The 17,920-nt window shown below is 57.0% G+C and overlaps 6 non-coding genes across 6 annotated transcripts; all 6 read right to left on the reverse strand.

The window, feature by feature from the left end:
• Window positions 1-211: 211 nt before the first annotated feature.
• Window positions 212-330, reverse strand: LOC145427023 (5S ribosomal RNA). The gene has a single exon (XR_013907747.1). It is a non-coding gene; the product is annotated as a 5S ribosomal RNA (ribosomal RNA).
• A 1,096-nt stretch (window positions 331-1,426) lies between these two features.
• On the reverse strand, window positions 1,427-1,545 carry LOC145426853 (5S ribosomal RNA). Its single transcript, XR_013907573.1, has one exon. It is a non-coding gene; the product is annotated as a 5S ribosomal RNA (ribosomal RNA).
• Window positions 1,546-4,400: 2,855 nt separating this feature from the next.
• Window positions 4,401-4,519, reverse strand: LOC145426767 (5S ribosomal RNA). Its single transcript, XR_013907483.1, has one exon. It is a non-coding gene; the product is annotated as a 5S ribosomal RNA (ribosomal RNA).
• A 4,194-nt stretch (window positions 4,520-8,713) lies between these two features.
• Window positions 8,714-8,832, reverse strand: LOC145427236 (5S ribosomal RNA). The gene has a single exon (XR_013907968.1). It is a non-coding gene; the product is annotated as a 5S ribosomal RNA (ribosomal RNA).
• Window positions 8,833-14,393: 5,561 nt separating this feature from the next.
• LOC145427034 (5S ribosomal RNA) lies at window positions 14,394-14,512 on the reverse strand. Its single transcript, XR_013907758.1, has one exon. It is a non-coding gene; the product is annotated as a 5S ribosomal RNA (ribosomal RNA).
• A 1,096-nt stretch (window positions 14,513-15,608) lies between these two features.
• On the reverse strand, window positions 15,609-15,727 carry LOC145426854 (5S ribosomal RNA). Its single transcript, XR_013907575.1, has one exon. It is a non-coding gene; the product is annotated as a 5S ribosomal RNA (ribosomal RNA).
• Window positions 15,728-17,920: the final 2,193 nt, after the last annotated feature.

Consider the following 17,920-nt stretch of genomic DNA (forward strand, 5'->3'; position numbering starts at 1 on the left):
CAAGAGCCACAGGCCCTGATGTGGTGTAAGTGGCCCCAGCCGGTCACTCAGGCCCTGGTGTGGTGTAGGTGGCATCAGCTAGCAGCACAAGACATTGGAAAACAGCCAAAAGCAATGTCGTTAATGTGCCCTCATTAATGGGCAGCTGCTTTTGGTCTTTTAATACACCCCTTCTCTGGATCAAAAGCGGTTCAATGACATGAAAATGAAAGGCTTACAGCACCAGGTATTCCCAGGTAGTCTCCCATCCAAGTACTAACCAAGCCCAGCCCTGCTTAGCTTCCGAGATCAGACGAGGTCGGGCGTGCTCAGGGTGGTATGGCCGTAAGCTGCTGGCCCCAGCACAATGTCTCAATTTATGGATTCAACTGATTAGGTGGCAAGTACCTGAAGTTACGAAGACAATCCTTTAACCATACCTGCATGTTTGCATAATACCCTAACCCAAAGGCTCAGTTTGGCATTTATCTAACAGCACAGGCCCTGGATTGTTGAAGATGGCCTCAGGAACCAGCACAGGGCCTGGTGTGTTGTACATGGCCACAGCTAGCAGCACAGGGCCTGGTTTGGTGAAGATGGCCTCGGCCAGAAGCGCAGGGCCTGGTGTGATGTGAGTGGCCTGAGCAAGAGCCACAGGCCCTGGTGTGGTGTAAGTGGCCTCAGCCAGAAGCCACAGGCACTGGTGTGGTGTAAGTGGCCTCAGCCAGCAGCCACAGGCCCTGGTGTGGTGTAAGTGGCCTCAGCCAGCAGCCACAGGCCCTGGTGTGGTGTAAGTGGCCTCAGCCAGCAGCCACAGGCCCTGGTGTGGTGTAAGTGGCCTCAGCCAGAGCCACAGGCCCTGGTGTGGTGTAAGTGGCCGCAGCCAGTGCCACAGGCCCTGGTGTGGTGTAAGTGGCCTCAATAGCAACTAATGCCCTGGTGTGGTGTAGGTGGCCTCAGCCAGCAGCCACAGGCCCTGGTGTGGTGTAAGTGGCCTCAATAGCAACTAATGCCCTGGTGTGGTGTAAGTGGCCTCAGCCAGCAGCCACAGGCCCTGGTGTGGTGTAAGTGGCCTGAGCAAGAGCCACAGACCCTGGTGTGGTGTAATTGGCCTCAATAGCAACTAAGGCCCTGGTGTGGTGTAGGTGGCCTCAGCCAGCAGCCACAGGCCCTGGTGTGGTGTAAGTGGCCTCAGCCAGCAGCCACAGGCCCTGGTGTGGTGTAAGTGGCCTCAGCCAGCAGCCACAGGCCCTGATGTGGTGTAAGTGGCCCCAGCCGGTCACTCAGGCCCTGGTGTGGTGTAGGTGGCATCAGCTAGCAGCACAAGACATTGGAAAACAGCCAAAAGCAATGTCGTTAATGTGCCCTCATTAATGGACCTCTGCTTTTGGTCTTTTAATACACCCCTTCTCTGGATCAAAAGCGGTTCAATGACATGAAAATGAAAGGCTTACAGCACCAGGTATTCCCAGGCAGTCTCCCATCCAAGTACTAACCAAGCCCAGCCCTGCTTAGCTTCCGAGATCAGACGAGGTCGGGCGTGCTCAGGGTGGTACGGCCGTAAGCTGCTGGCCCCAGCACAATGTCTCAATTTATGGATTCAACTGATTAGGTGGCAAGTACCTGAAGTTACGAAGACAATCCTTTAACCATACCTGCATGTTTGCATAATACCCTAACCCAAAGGCTCAGTTTAGCATTTATCTAACAGCACAGACCCTGGATTGTTGAAGATGGCCTCAGGAACCAGCACAGGGCCTGGTGTGTTGTACATGGCCACAGCTAGCAGCACAGGGCCTGGTTTGGTGAAGATGGCCTCGGCCAGAAGCGCAGGGCCTGGTGTGATGTGAGTGGCCTGAGCAAGAGCCACAGGCCTTGGTGTGGTGTAAGTGGCCTCAGCCAGAAGCCACAGGCACTGGTGTGGTGTAAGTGCCCTCAGCCAGCAGCCAAAGGCCCTGGTGTGGTGTAAGTGGCCTCAGCCAGCAGCCACAGGCCCTGGTGTGGTGTAAGTGGCCTCAGCCAGCAGCCACAGGCCCTGGTGTGGTGTAAGTGGCCTCAGCCAGTGCCACAGGCCCTGGTGTGGTGTAAGTGGCCTGAGCAAGAGTCACAGGCCCTGGTGTGGTGTAAGTGGCCTGAGCAAGAGTCACAGGCCCTGGTGTGGTGTAATTGGCCTCAATAGCAACTAAGGCCCTGGTGTGGTGTAAGTGGCCTCAGCCAGAAGCCACAGGCACTGGTGTGGTGTAAGTGGCCTCAGCCAGCAGCCACAGGCCCTGGTGTGGTGTAAGTGGCCTCAGCCAGCAGCCACAGGCCCTGGTGTGGTGTAAGTGGCCTCAGCCAGAGCCACAGGCCCTGGTGTGGTGTAAGTGGCCTCAGCCAGTGCCACAGGCCCTGGTGTGGTGTAAGTGGCCTCAGCCAGTGCCACAGGCCCTGGTGTGGTGTAAGTGGCCTGAGCAAGAGCCACAGACCCTGGTGTGGTGTAATTGGCCTCAATAGCAACTAATGCCCTGGTGTGGTGTAGGTGGCCTCAGCCAGCAGCCACAGGCCCTGGTGTGGTGTAAGTGGCCTCAATAGCAACTAATGCCCTGGTGTGGTGTAAGTGGCCTCAGCCAGCAGCCACAGGCCCTGGTGTGGTGTAAGTGGCCTGAGCAAGAGCCACAGACCCTGGTGTGGTGTAATTGGCCTCAATAGCAACTAAGGCCCTGGTGTGGTGTAAGTGGCCTCAGCCAGTGCCACAGGCCCTGGTGTGGAGTAAGTGGCCTCAATAGCAACTAAGGCCCTGGTGTGGTGTATGTGGCCTCAGCCAGCAGCCACAGGCCCTGGTGTGGTGTAAGTGGCCTCAGAAGCAAATAAGGCCCTGGTGTGGTGTATGTGGCCTCAGCCAGCAGCCACAGGCCCTGGTGTGGTGTAATTGGCCTCAATAGCAACTAAGGCCCTGGTGTGGTGTAAGTGGCCTCAGCCAGTGCCACAGGCCCTGGTGTGGAGTAAGTGGCCTCAATAGCAACTAAGGCCCTGGTGTGGTGTATGTGGCCTCAGCCAGCAGCCACAGGCCCTGGTGTGGTGTAAGTGGCCTCAGCCAGCAGCCACAGGCCCTGGTGTGGTGTAAGTGGCCTCAGCCAGCAGCCACAGGCCCTGGTGTGGTGTAAGTGGCCTCAGCCAGTGCCACAGGCCCTGGTGTGGTGTAAGTGGCCTGAGCAAGAGTCACAGACCCTGGTGTGGTGTAATTGGCCTCAATAGCAACTAAGGCCCTGGTGTGGTGTAAGTGGCCTCAGCCAGAAGCCACAGGCACTGGTGTGGTGTAAGTGGCCTCAGCCAGCAGCCACAGGCCCTGGTGTGGTGTAAGTGGCCTCAGCCAGCAGCCACAGGCCCTGGTGTGGTATAAGTGGCCTCAGCCAGAGCCACAGGCCCTGGTGTGGTGTAAGTGGCCTCAGCCAGTGCCACAGGCCCTGGTGTGGTGTAAGTGGCCTGAGCAAGAGCCACAGACCCTGGTGTGGTGTAATTGGCCTCAATAGCAACTAATGCCCTGGTGTGGTGTAAGTGGCCTCAGCCAGCAGCCACAGGCCCTGGTGTGGTGTAAGTGGCCTCAGCCAGTGCCACAGGCCCTGGTGTGGAGTAAGTGGCCTCAATAGCAACTAAGGCCCTGGTGTGGTGTATGTGGCCTCAGCCAGCAGCCACAGGCCCTGGTGTGGTGTAAGTGGCCTCAGAAGCAAATAAGGCCGTGGTGTGGTGTATGTGGCCTCAGCCAGCAGCCACAGGCCCTGGTGTGGTGTAAGTGGCCTCAATAGCAACTAAGGCCGTGGTGTGGTGTAAGTGGCCTCAGCCAGCAGCCACAGGCCCTGGTGTGGTGTAAGTGGCCTCAGCCAGCAGCCACAGGCCCTGGTGTGGTGTAAGTGGCCTGAGCAAGAGCCACAGGCCCTGGTGTGGTGTAATTGGCCTCAATAGCAACTAAGGCCCTGGTGTGGTGTATGTGGCCTCAGCCAGCAGCCACAGGCCCTGGTGTGGTGTAAGTGGCCTCAGAAGCAAATAAGGCCGTGTTGTGGTGTATGTGGCCTCAGCCAGCAGCCACAGGCCCTGGTGTGGTGTAAGTGGCCTCAATAGCAACTAAGGCCCTGGTGTGGTGTAGGTGGCCTCAGCCAGCAGCCACAGGCCCTGGTGTGGTGTAAGTGGCCTCAGCCAGCAGCCACAGGCCCTGGTGTGGTGTAAGTGGCCTCAGCCAGAGCCACAGGCCCTGATGTGGTGTAAGTGGCCCCAGCCGGTCACTCAGGCCCTGGTGTGGTGTAGGTGGCATCAGCTAGCAGCACAAGACATTGGAAAACAGCCAAAAGCAATGTCGTTAATGTGCCCTCATTAATGGGCAGCTGCTTTTGGTCTTTTAATACACCCCTTCTCTGGATCAAAAGCGGTTCAATGACATGAAAAAGAAAGGCTTACAGCACCAGGTATTCCCAGACAGTCTCCCATCCAAGTACTAACCAAGCCCAGCCCTGCTTAGCTTCCGAGATCAGACGAGGTCGGGCGTGTTCAGGGTGGTATGGCCGTAAGCTGCTGGCCCCAGCACAATGTCTCAATTTATGGATTCAACTGATTAGGTGGCAAGTACCTGAAGTTACGAAGACAATCCTATAACCATACATGCATGTTTGCATAATACCATAACCCAAAGGCTCAGTTTGGCATTTATCTAACAGCACAGGCCCTGGATTGTTGAAGATGGCCTCTGGAACCAGCACAGGGCCTGGTGTGTTGTACATGGCCACAGCAAGCAGCACAGGGCCAGGTTTGGTGAAGATGGCCTCGGCCAGAAGCACAGGGTCTGGTGTGATATGAGTGGCCTGAGCAAGAGCCACAGGCCCTGGTGTGGTGTAGGTGGCCTCAGCCAGCAGCCACAGGCCCTTGTGTGGTGTAAGTTGCCTCAGCCAGCAGCCACAGGCCCTGGTGTGGTGTAAGTGCCCTCAGCCAGCAGCCACAGGCCCTGGTGTGGTGTAAGTCACCTCAGCCAGCAGCCACAGGCCCTGGTGTGGTGTAAGTGGCCTCAGCCAGCAGCCACAGGCCCTGGTGTGGTGTAAGTGGACTCAGCCAGTGCCACAGGCCCTGGTGTGGTGTAAGTGGCCTGAGCAAGAGTCACAGACCCTGGTGTGGTGTAATTGGCCTCAATAGCAACTAATGCCCTGGTGTGGTGTAAGTGACCTCAGCCAGCAGCCACAGGCCCTGGTGTGGTGTAAGTGGCCTGAGCCAGCAGCCACAGGCCCTGGTGTGGTGTAAGTGGCCTGAGCAAGAGTCACAGACCCTGGTGTGGTGTAAGTGGCCTCAGCCAGCAGCCACAGGCCCTGGTGTGGTGTAAGTGGCCTGAGCAAGAGTCACAGACCCTGGTGTGGTGTAATTGGCCTCAATAGCAACTAATGCCCTGGTGTGGTGTAAGTGACCTCAGCCAGCAGCCACAGGCACTGGTGTGGTGTAAGTGCCCTCAGCCAGCAGCCACAGGCCCTGGTGTGGTGTAAGTGGCCTCAGCCAGCAGCCACAGGCCCTGGTGTGGTGTAAGTGGCCTCAGCCAGCAGCCACAGGCCCTGGTGTGGTGTAAGTGGCCTGAGCAAGAGCCACAGGCCCTGGTGTGGTGTAAGTGGCCTCAGCCAGAAGCCACAGGCACTGGTGTGGTGTAAGTGCCCTCAGCCAGCAGCCACAGGCCCTGGTGTGGTGTAAGTGACCTCAGCCAGCAGCCACAGGCCCTGGTGTGGTGTAAGTGGCCTCAGCCAGCAGCCACAGGCCCTGGTGTGGTGTAAGTGGCCTCAGCCAGTGCCACAGGCCCTGGTGTGGTGTAAGTGGCCTGAGCAAGAGTCACAGACCCTGGTGTGGTGTAATTGGCCTCAATAGCAACTAATGCCCTGGTGTGGTGTGGGTGGCCTCAGCCAGCAGCCACAGGCCCTGGTGTGGTGTAAGTGGCCTCAGCCAGCAGCCACAGGCCCTGGTGTGGTGTAAGTTGCCTGAGCAAGAGCCACAGACCCTGGTGTGGTGTAATTGGCCTCAATAGCAACTAATGCCCTGGTGTGGTGTAAGTGGCCTCAGCCAGCAGCCACAGGCCCTGGTGTGGTGTAAGTGGCCTCAGCCAGCAGCCACAGGCCCTGATGTGGTGTAAGTGGCCCCAGCCGGTCACTCAGGCCCTGGTGTGGTGTAAGTGGCCTCAGCCAGCAGCCACAGGCCCTGATGTGGTGTAAGTGGCCCCAGCCGGTCACTCAGGCCCTGGTGTGGTGTAAGTGGCCTCAGCCAGAGCCACAGGTCCTGGTGTGGTGTAAGTGGCATCAGCCAGTGCCACAGGCCCTGGTGTGGTGTAAGTGGCCTGAGCAAGAGCCACAGACCCTGGTGTGGTGTAATTGGCCTCAATAGCAACTAATGCCCTGGTGTGGTGTAGGTGGCCTCAGCCAGCAGCCACAGGCCCTGGTGTGGTGTAAGTGGCCTCAATAGCAACTAATGCCCTGGTGTGGTGTAAGTGGCCTCATCCAGCAGCCACAGGCCCTGGTGTGGTGTAAGGGGCCTCAGCCAGTGCCACAGGCCCTGGTGTGGAGTAAGTGGCCTCAATAGCAACTAAGGCCCTGGTGTGGTGTATGTGGCCTCAGCCAGCAGCCACAGGCCCTGGTGTGGTGTAAGTGGCCTCAGCCAGCAGCCACAGGCCCTGGTGTGGTGTAAGTGGCCTCAGCCAGCAGCCACAGGCCCTGGTGTGGTGTAAGTGGCCTCAGCCAGTGCCACAGGCCCTGGTGTGGTGTAAGTGGCCTGAGCAAGAGTCACAGACCCTGGTGTGGTGTAATTGGCCTCAATAGCAACTAAGGCCCTGGTGTGGTGTAAGTGGCCTCAGCCAGAAGCCACAGGCACTGGTGTGGTGTAAGTGGCCTCAGCCAGCAGCCACAGGCCCTGGTGTGGTGTAAGTGGCCTCAGCCAGCAGCCACAGGCCCTGGTGTGGTGTAAGTGGCCTCAGCCAGAGCCACAGGCCCTGGTGTGGTGTAAGTGGCCTCAGCCAGTGCCACAGGCCCTGGTGTGGTGTAAGTGGCCTGAGCAAGAGCCACAGACCCTGGTGTGGTGTAATTGGCCTCAATAGCAACTAATGCCCTGGTGTGGTGTAAGTGGCCTGAGCAAGAGCCACAGACCCTGGTGTGGTGTAATTGGCCTCAATAGCAACTAAGGCCCTGGTGTGGTGTAAGTGGCCTCAGCCAGTGCCACAGGCCCTGGTGTGGTGTAATTGGCCTCAATAGCAACTAAGGCCCTGGTGTGGTGTAAATGGCCTCAGCCAGCAGCCACAGGCCCTGGTGTGGTGTAAGTGGCCTCAATAGCAACTAATGCCCTGGTGTGGTGTAAGTGGCCTGAGCAAGAGCCACAGACCCTGGTGTGGTGTAATTGGCCTCAATAGCAACTAATGCCCTGGTGTGGTGTAAGTGGCCTCAGCCAGTGCCACAGGCCCTGGTGTGGAGTAAGTGGCCTCAATAGCAACTAAGGCCCTGGTGTGGTGTATGTGGCCTCAGCCAGCAGCCACAGGCCCTGGTGTGGTGTAAGTGGCCTCAGAAGCAAATAAGGCCGTGGTGTGGTGTATGTGGCCTCAGCCAGCAGCCACAGGCCCTGGTGTGGTGTAAGTGGCCTCAATAGCAACTAAGGCCGTGGTGTGGTGTAAGTGGCCTCAGCCAGCAGCCACAGGCCCTGGTGTGGTGTAAGTGGCCTCAGCCAGCAGCCACAGGCCCTGGTGTGGTGTAAGTGGCCTGAGCAAGAGCCACAGGCCCTGGTGTGGTGTAATTGGCCTCAATAGCAACTAAGGCCCTGGTGTGGTGTATGTGGCCTCAGCCAGCAGCCACAGGCCCTGGTGTGGTGTAAGTGGCCTCAGAAGCAAATAAGGCCGTGTTGTGGTGTATGTGGCCTCAGCCAGCAGCCACAGGCCCTGGTGTGGTGTAAGTGGCCTCAATAGCAACTAAGGCCCTGGTGTGGTGTAGGTGGCCTCAGCCAGCAGCCACAGGCCCTGGTGTGGTGTAAGTGGCCTCAGCCAGCAGCCACAGGCCCTGGTGTGGTGTAAGTGGCCTCAGCCAGCAGCCACAGGCCCTGGTGTGGTGTAAGTGGCCTCAGCCAGCAGCCACAGGCCCTGGTGTGGTGTAAGTGGCCTCAGCCAGAGCCACAGGCCCTGGTGTGGTGTAAGTGGCCTCAGCCAGAGCCACAGGCCCTGGTGTGGTGTAATTGGCCTCAATAGCAACTAATGCCCTGGTGTGGTTTAGGTGGCCTCAGCCAGCAGCCACAGGCCCTGGTGTGGTGTAAGTGGCCTCAATAGCAACTAATGCCCTGGTGTGGTGTAAGTGGCCTCAGCCAGCAGCCACAGGCCCTGGTGTGGTGTAAGTGGCCTGAGCAAGAGCCACAGACCCTGGTGTGGTGTAATTGGCCTCAATAGCAACTAAGGCCCTGGTGTGGTGTAGGTGGCCTCAGCCAGCAGCCACAGGCCCTGGTGTGGTGTAAGTGGCCTCAGCCAGCAGCCACAGGCCCTGGTGTGGTGTAAGTGGCCTCAGCCAGCAGCCACAGGCCCTGATGTGGTGTAAGTGGCCCCAGCCGGTCACTCAGGCCCTGGTGTGGTGTAGGTGGCATCAGCTAGCAGCACAAGACATTGGAAAACAGCCAAAAGCAATGTCGTTAATGTGCCCTCATTAATGGACCTCTGCTTTTGGTCTTTTAATACACCCCTTCTCTGGATCAAAAGCGGTTCAATGACATGAAAATGAAAGGCTTACAGCACCAGGTATTCCCAGGCAGTCTCCCATCCAAGTACTAACCAAGCCCAGCCCTTCTTAGCTTCCGAGATCAGACGAGGTCGGGCGTGCTCAGGGTGGTACGGCCGTAAGCTGCTGGCCCCAGCACAATGTCTCAATTTATGGATTCAAGTGATTAGGTGGCAAGTACCTGAAGTTACGAAGACAATCCTTTAACACTAGGAAGGCCCAGAGCCCAGCCATTTGGCTTTTCTACCTTTAAAACCCGGAGAGCAGCCAAATGGCTGGTAGGCTTTTAGCTAAGCTTTAGCTTCAGGCAAGTGGAAGCTAAATTGGCTAGTCATTCATATGTAAATTGGGTTGTTACCTGGGAATTCTGGAGGGAGGGGAGTGGGGGTGTGTGGATGAGGGGGTGGGGGAGCTGCTAAAAGCGGTGAGCTTCCTTTTGTTTCATCTTGATGCATTCTCAATCATCCAGGGAAACAAATCTCCAAAAGTCACCAACTTGGAGTGTTTCAGTTTGCCATCTTAGGGAGAAATCAACACACATGGGTGTATGTCCTTTGTTGCTGAGATTTATTGATAAAAACAGTACAAAAAATCAACCATTTGTACACATTTTTACAAATAATTATAAAAAGTGAGTGAGTACATTTCAACATTTTCAGCAATCACTCACAATCCTGGCACTGCCATGGTATCTGTAGTCTGCATTTACCACATGTGTATCTGTTGCAGTGAACACATCGCACAGTGGCATGATTGTTCTTGCAATTGTGTTTGACCTGACACATGGCTCTTTTTCCAGGGCTCGGTGTGGAGGGTTGTGTCAAAGGCAACTGTTCTTTTCTTGCCTTCTTCGCAGCTACATGAGAGTGAGCTAACTCCCTTGCAAGCTCCACCAGGAAGTCCACCCGTCTTTCCTTCGTCCCGGAGCATGCTTGATACAGCACATGTGCATTCAGTGCTGCCATGTCAATCATGTTATAAAACACGGCAACTGGCCAGCGCCGTGTTCCTCTGCGGACAGTGTACTCCCGAACCATCTGGTCCATCACATCCACGCCACACTTTGTTTTGTTGTAAAGGGTGACAGTGTTTGGCTTCCTTTTGGTAGTGTTATCAGTCTGAACCACGCCGTGCATGCTGCTAAGAATATAGACTGTCTTCTTCCGTTTGGCCGCATACGCCGTCAGCGTGGCAGCAGAGGTTGAAGGAATGGAGAGTTTAAATGTTAGTTGTAAACAGCTATATCATATAATAACTGCAGCTGTAGCTGTGATCAGACATCCCCCTGCAGGCCCTGAAGCTGAGCTCTGAGGTCCTCACAAACCTGCTGGAGCCAGCTTCCATCCTGGGGAGCACGTTTTTGTGTTTCAGCGCGGGGCGAGGCACAAAACCCAGATGGTCCAGATGGACCAGATGGTTCGGGAGTACACTGTCCGCAGAGGAACACGGCGCTGGCCAGTTGCCGTGTTTTATAACATGATTGACATGGCAGCACTGAATGCACATGTGCTGTATCAAGCATGCTCCGGGACGAAGGAAAGACGGGTGGACTTCCTGGTGGAGCTTGCAAGGGAGTTAGCTCACTCTCATGTAGCTGCGAAGAAGGCAAGAAAAGAACAGTTGCCTTTGACACAACCCTCCACACCGAGCCCTGGAAAAAGAGCCATGTGTCAGGTCAAACACAATTGCAAGAACAATCATGCCACTGTGCGATGTGTTCACTGCAACAGATACACATGTGGTAAATGCAGACTACAGATACCATGGCAGTGCCAGGATTGTGAGTGATTGCTGAAAATGTTGAAATGTACTCACTCACTTTTTATAATTATTTGTAAAAATGTGTACAAATGGTTGATTTTTTGTACTGTTTTTATCAATAAATCTCAGCAACAAAGGACATACACCCATGTGTGTTGATTTCTCCCTAAGATGGCAAACTGAAACACTCCAAGTTGGTGACTTTTGGAGATTTGTTTCCCTGGATGATTAAGAATGCATCAAGATGAAACAAAAGGAAGCTCACCGCTTTTAGCAGCTCCCCCACCCCCTCATCCACACACCCCCACTCCCCTCCCTCCAGAATTCCCAGGTAACAACCCAATTTACATATGAATGACTAGCCAATTTAGCTTCCACTTGCCTGAAGCTAAAGCTTAGCTAAAAGCCTACCAGCCATTTGGCTGGTGGCGGGTTTTAAAGGTAGAAAGGTAGAAGCCTGGGACTGCCAGTGTTAACCATACCTGCATGTTTGCATAATACCCTAACCCAAAGGCTCAGTTTAGCATTTATCTAACAGCACAGACCCTGGATTGTTGAAGATGGCCTCAGGAACCAGCATAGGGCCTGGTGTGTTGTACATGGCCACAGCTAGCAGCACAGGGCCTGGTTTGGTGAAGATGGCCTCGGCCAGAAGCGCAGGGCCTGGTGTGATGTGAGTGGCCTGAGCAAGAGCCACAGGCCTTGGTGTGGTGTAAGTGGCCTCAGCCAGAAGCCACAGGCACTGGTGTGGTGTAAGTGCCCTCAGCCAGCAGCCAAAGGCCCTGGTGTGGTGTAAGTGGCCTCAGCCAGCAGCCACAGGCCCTGGTGTGGTGTAAGTGGCCTCAGCCAGCAGCCACAGGCCCTGGTGTGGTGTAAGTGGCCTCAGCCAGTGCCACAGGCCCTGGTGTGGTGTAAGTGGCCTGAGCAAGAGTCACAGACCCTGGTGTGGTGTAATTGGCCTCAATAGCAACTAAGGCCCTGGTGTGGTGTAAGTGGCCTCAGCCAGAAGCCACAGGCACTGGTGTGGTGTAAGTGGCCTCAGCCAGCAGCCACAGGCCCTGGTGTGGTGTAAGTGGCCTCAGCCAGCAGCCACAGGCCCTGGTGTGGTGTAAGTGGCCTCAGCCAGTGCCACAGGCCCTGGTGTGGAGTAAGTGGCCTCAATAGCAACTAAGGCCCTGGTGTGGTGTATGTGGCCTCAGCCAGCAGCCACAGGCCCTGGTGTGGTGTAAGTGGCCTCAGCCAGCAGCCACAGGCCCTGGTGTGGTGTAAGTGGCCTCAGCCAGCAGCCACAGGCCCTGGTGTGGTGTAAGTGGCCTCAGCCAGTGCCACAGGCCCTGGTGTGGTGTAAGTGGCCTGAGCAAGAGTCACAGACCCTGGTGTGGTGTAATTGGCCTCAATAGCAACTAAGGCCTTGGTGTGGTGTAAGTGGCCTCAGCCAGAAGCCACAGGCACTGGTGTGGTGTAAGTGGCCTCAGCCAGCAGCCACAGGCCCTGGTGTGGTGTAAGTGGCCTCAGCCAGCAGCCACAGGCCCTGGTGTGGTATAAGTGGCCTCAGCCAGAGCCACAGGCCCTGGTGTGGTGTAAGTGGCCTCAGCCAGTGCCACAGGCCCTGGTGTGGTGTAAGTGGCCTGAGCAAGAGCCACAGACCCTGGTGTGGTGTAATTGGCCTCAATAGCAACTAATGCCCTGGTGTGGTGTAAGTGGCCTCAGCCAGCAGCCACAGGCCCTGGTGTGGTGTAAGTGGCCTCAATAGCAACTAATGCCCTGGTGTGGTGTAAGTGGCCTCAGCCAGCAGCCACAGGCCCTGGTGTGGTGTAAGTGGCCTGAGCAAGAGCCACAGACCCTGGTGTGGTGTAATTGGCCTCAATAGCAACTAAGGCCCTGGTGTGGTGTAAGTGGCCTCAGCCAGTGCCACAGGCCCTGGTGTGGAGTAAGTGGCCTCAATAGCAACTAAGGCCCTGGTGTGGTGTATGTGGCCTCAGCCAGCAGCCACAGGCCCTGGTGTGGTGTAAGTGGCCTCAGAAGCAAATAAGGCCGTGGTGTGGTGTATGTGGCCTCAGCCAGCAGCCACAGGCCCTGGTGTGGTGTAAGTGGCCTCAATAGCAACTAAGGCCGTGTTGTGGTGTAAGTGGCCTCAGCCAGCAGCCACAGGCCCTGGTGTGGTGTAAGTGGCCTCAGCCAGCAGCCACAGGCCCTGGTGTGGTGTAAGTGGCCTGAGCAAGAGCCACAGGCCCTGGTGTGGTGTAATTGGCCTCAATAGCAACTAAGGCCCTGGTGTGGTGTATGTGGCCTCAGCCAGCAGCCACAGGCCCTGGTGTGGTGTAAGTGGCCTCAGAAGCAAATAAGGCCGTGTTGTGGTGTATGTGGCCTCAGCCAGCAGCCACAGGCCCTGGTGTGGTGTAAGTGGCCTCAATAGCAACTAAGGCCCTGGTGTGGTGTAGGTGGCCTCAGCCAGCAGCACAGGGCCAGGTTTGGTGAAGATGGCCTCGGCCAGAAGCACAGGGTCTGGTGTGATATGAGTGGCCTGAGCAAGAGCCACAGGCCCTGGTGTGGTGTAGGTGGCCTCAGCCAGCAGCCACAGGCCCTTGTGTGGTGTAAGTGGCCTCAGCCAGCAGCCACAGGCCCTGGTGTGGTGTAAGTGCCCTCAGCCAGCAGCCACAGGCCCTGGTGTGGTGTAAGTCACCTCAGCCAGCAGCCACAGGCCCTGGTGTGGTGTAAGTGGCCTCAGCCAGCAGCCACAGGCCCTGGTGTGGTGTAAGTGGACTCAGCCAGTGCCACAGGCCCTGGTGTGGTGTAAGTGGCCTGAGCAAGAGTCACAGACCCTGGTGTGGTGTAATTGGCCTCAATAGCAACTAATGCCCTGGTGTGGTGTAAGTGACCTCAGCCAGCAGCCACAGGCCCTGGTGTGGTGTAAGTGGCCTGAGCCAGCAGCCACAGGCCCTGGTGTGGTGTAAGTGGCCTCAGCCAGCAGCCACAGGCCCTGGTGTGGTGTAAGTGGCCTGAGCAAGAGTCACAGACCCTGGTGTGGTGTAATTGGCCTCAATAGCAACTAATGCCCTGGTGTGGTGTAAGTGACCTCAGCCAGCAGCCACAGGCACTGGTGTGGTGTAAGTGCCCTCAGCCAGCAGCCACAGGCCCTGGTGTGGTGTAAGTGGCCTCAGCCAGCAGCCACAGGCCCTGGTGTGGTGTAAGTGGCCTCAGCCAGCAGCCACAGGCCCTGGTGTGGTGTAAGTGGCCTGAGCAAGAGCCACAGGCACTGGTGTGGTGTAAGTGCCCTCAGCCAGCAGCCACAGGCCCTGGTGTGGTGTAAGTGACCTCAGCCAGCAGCCACAGGCCCTGGTGTGGTGTAAGTGGCCTCAGCCAGCAGCCACAGGCCCTGGTGTGGTGTAAGTGGCCTCAGCCAGTGCCACAGGCCCTGGTGTGGTGTAAGTGGCCTGAGCAAGAGTCACAGACCCTGGTGTGGTGTAATTGGCCTCAATAGCAACTAATGCCCTGGTGTGGTGTGGGTGGCCTCAGCCAGCAGCCACAGGCCCTGGTGTGGTGTAAGTGGCCTCAGCCAGCAGCCACAGGCCCTGGTGTGGTGTAAGTGGCCTGAGCAAGAGCCACAGACCCTGGTGTGGTGTAATTGGCCTCAATAGCAACTAATGCCCTGGTGTGGTGTAAGTGGCCTCAGCCAGCAGCCACAGGCCCTGGTGTGGTGTAAGTGGCCTGAGCAAGAGCCACAGGCCCTGATGTGGTGTAAGTGGCCCCAGCCGGTCACTCAGGCCCTGGTGTGGTGTAGGTGGCATCAGCTAGCAGCACAAGACATTGGAAAACAGCCAAAAGCAATGTCGTTAATGTGCCCTCATTAATGGGCAGCTGCTTTTGGTCTTTTAATACACCCCTTCTCTGGATCAAAAGCGGTTCAATGACATGAAAATGAAAGGCTTACAGCACCAGGTATTCCCAGGTAGTCTCCCATCCAAGTACTAACCAAGCCCAGCCCTGCTTAGCTTCCGAGATCAGACGAGGTCGGGCGTGCTCAGGGTGGTATGGCCGTAAGCTGCTGGCCCCAGCACAATGTCTCAATTTATGGATTCAACTGATTAGGTGGCAAGTACCTGAAGTTACGAAGACAATCCTTTAACCATACCTGCATGTTTGCATAATACCCTAACCCAAAGGCTCAGTTTGGCATTTATCTAACAGCACAGGCCCTGGATTGTTGAAGATGGCCTCAGGAACCAGCACAGGGCCTGGTGTGTTGTACATGGCCACAGCTAGCAGCACAGGGCCTGGTTTGGTGAAGATGGCCTCGGCCAGAAGCGCAGGGCCTGGTGTGATGTGAGTGGCCTGAGCAAGAGCCACAGGCCCTGGTGTGGTGTAAGTGGCCTCAGCCAGAAGCCACAGGCACTGGTGTGGTGTAAGTGGCCTCAGCCAGCAGCCACAGGCCCTGGTGTGGTGTAAGTGGCCTCAGCCAGCAGCCACAGGCCCTGGTGTGGTGTAAGTGGCCTCAGCCAGCAGCCACAGGCCCTGGTGTGGTGTAAGTGGCCTCAGCCAGAGCCACAGGCCCTGGTGTGGTGTAAGTGGCCGCAGCCAGTGCCACAGGCCCTGGTGTGGTGTAAGTGGCCTCAATAGCAACTAATGCCCTGGTGTGGTGTAGGTGGCCTCAGCCAGCAGCCACAGGCCCTGGTGTGGTGTAAGTGGCCTCAATAGCAACTAATGCCCTGGTGTGGTGTAAGTGGCCTCAGCCAGCAGCCACAGGCCCTGGTGTGGTGTAAGTGGCCTGAGCAAGAGCCACAGACCCTGGTGTGGTGTAATTGGCCTCAATAGCAACTAAGGCCCTGGTGTGGTGTAGGTGGCCTCAGCCAGCAGCCACAGGCCCTGGTGTGGTGTAAGTGGCCTCAGCCAGCAGCCACAGGCCCTGGTGTGGTGTAAGTGGCCTCAGCCAGCAGCCACAGGCCCTGATGTGGTGTAAGTGGCCCCAGCCGGTCACTCAGGCCCTGGTGTGGTGTAGGTGGCATCAGCTAGCAGCACAAGACATTGGAAAACAGCCAAAAGCAATGTCGTTAATGTGCCCTCATTAATGGACCTCTGCTTTTGGTCTTTTAATACACCCCTTCTCTGGATCAAAAGCGGTTCAATGACATGAAAATGAAAGGCTTACAGCACCAGGTATTCCCAGGCAGTCTCCCATCCAAGTACTAACCAAGCCCAGCCCTGCTTAGCTTCCGAGATCAGACGAGGTCGGGCGTGCTCAGGGTGGTACGGCCGTAAGCTGCTGGCCCCAGCACAATGTCTCAATTTATGGATTCAACTGATTAGGTGGCAAGTACCTGAAGTTACGAAGACAATCCTTTAACCATACCTGCATGTTTGCATAATACCCTAACCCAAAGGCTCAGTTTAGCATTTATCTAACAGCACAGACCCTGGATTGTTGAAGATGGCCTCAGGAACCAGCACAGGGCCTGGTGTGTTGTACATGGCCACAGCTAGCAGCACAGGGCCTGGTTTGGTGAAGATGGCCTCGGCCAGAAGCGCAGGGCCTGGTGTGATGTGAGTGGCCTGAGCAAGAGCCACAGGCCTTGGTGTGGTGTAAGTGGCCTCAGCCAGAAGCCACAGGCACTGGTGTGGTGTAAGTGCCCTCAGCCAGCAGCCAAAGGCCCTGGTGTGGTGTAAGTGGCCTCAGCCAGCAGCCACAGGCCCTGGTGTGGTGTAAGTGGCCTCAGCCAGCAGCCACAGGCCCTGGTGTGGTGTAAGTGGCCTCAGCCAGTGCCACAGGCCCTGGTGTGGTGTAAGTGGCCTGAGCAAGAGTCACAGGCCCTGGTGTGGTGTAAGTGGCCTGAGCAAGAGTCACAGGCCCTGGTGTGGTGTAATTGGCCTCAATAGCAACTAAGGCCCTGGTGTGGTGTAAGTGGCCTCAGCCAGAAGCCACAGGCACTGGTGTGGTGTAAGTGGCCTCAGCCAGCAGCCACAGGCCCTGGTGTGGTGTAAGTGGCCTCAGCCAGCAGCCACAGGCCCTGGTGTGGTGTAAGTGGCCTCAGCCAGAGCCACAGGCCCTGGTGTGGTGTAAGTGGCCTCAGCCAGTGCCACAGGCCCTGGTGTGGTGTAAGTGGCCTCAGCCAGTGCCACAGGCCCTGGTGTGGTGTAAGTGGCCTGAGCAAGAGCCACAGACCCTGGTGTGGTGTAATTGGCCTCAATAGCAACTAATGCCCTGGTGTGGTGTAGGTGGCCTCAGCCAGCAGCCACAGGCCCTGGTGTGGTGTAAGTGGCCTCAATAGCAACTAATGCCCTGGTGTGGTGTAAGTGGCCTCAGCCAGCAGCCACAGGCCCTGGTGTGGTGTAAGTGGCCTGAGCAAGAGCCACAGACCCTGGTGTGGTGTAATTGGCCTCAATAGCAACTAAGGCCCTGGTGTGGTGTAAGTGGCCTCAGCCAGTGCCACAGGCCCTGGTGTGGAGTAAGTGGCCTCAATAGCAACTAAGGCCCTGGTGTGGTGTATGTGGCCTCAGCCAGCAGCCACAGGCCCTGGTGTGGTGTAAGTGGCCTCAGAAGCAAATAAGGCCCTGGTGTGGTGTATGTGGCCTCAGCCAGCAGCCACAGGCCCTGGTGTGGTGTAATTGGCCTCAATAGCAACTAAGGCCCTGGTGTGGTGTAAGTGGCCTCAGCCAGTGCCACAGGCCCTGGTGTGGAGTAAGTGGCCTCAATAGCAACTAAGGCCCTGGTGTGGTGTATGTGGCCTCAGCCAGCAGCCACAGGCCCTGGTGTGGTGTAAGTGGCCTCAGCCAGCAGCCACAGGCCCTGGTGTGGTGTAAGTGGCCTCAGCCAGCAGCCACAGGCCCTGGTGTGGTGTAAGTGGCCTCAGCCAGTGCCACAGGCCCTGGTGTGGTGTAAGTGGCCTGAGCAAGAGTCACAGACCCTGGTGTGGTGTAATTGGCCTCAATAGCAACTAAGGCCCTGGTGTGGTGTAAGTGGCCTCAGCCAGAAGCCACAGGCACTGGTGTGGTGTAAGTGGCCTCAGCCAGCAGCCACAGGCCCTGGTGTGGTGTAAGTGGCCTCAGCCAGCAGCCACAGGCCCTGGTGTGGTATAAGTGGCCTCAGCCAGAGCCACAGGCCCTGGTGTGGTGTAAGTGGCCTCAGCCAGTGCCACAGGCCCTGGTGTGGTGTAAGTGGCCTGAGCAAGAGCCACAGACCCTGGTGTGGTGTAATTGGCCTCAATAGCAACTAATGCCCTGGTGTGGTGTAAGTGGCCTCAGCCAGCAGCCACAGGCCCTGGTGTGGTGTAAGTGGCCTCAGCCAGTGCCACAGGCCCTGGTGTGGAGTAAGTGGCCTCAATAGCAACTAAGGCCCTGGTGTGGTGTATGTGGCCTCAGCCAGCAGCCACAGGCCCTGGTGTGGTGTAAGTGGCCTCAGAAGCAAATAAGGCCGTGGTGTGGTGTATGTGGCCTCAGCCAGCAGCCACAGGCCCTGG

This window comes from Astatotilapia calliptera, chromosome 3, assembly GCF_964374335.1.
Source record: "Astatotilapia calliptera chromosome 3, fAstCal68.1, whole genome shotgun sequence".
In the NCBI taxonomy this organism is placed as follows: Eukaryota; Metazoa; Chordata; class Actinopteri; order Cichliformes; family Cichlidae; genus Astatotilapia; species Astatotilapia calliptera.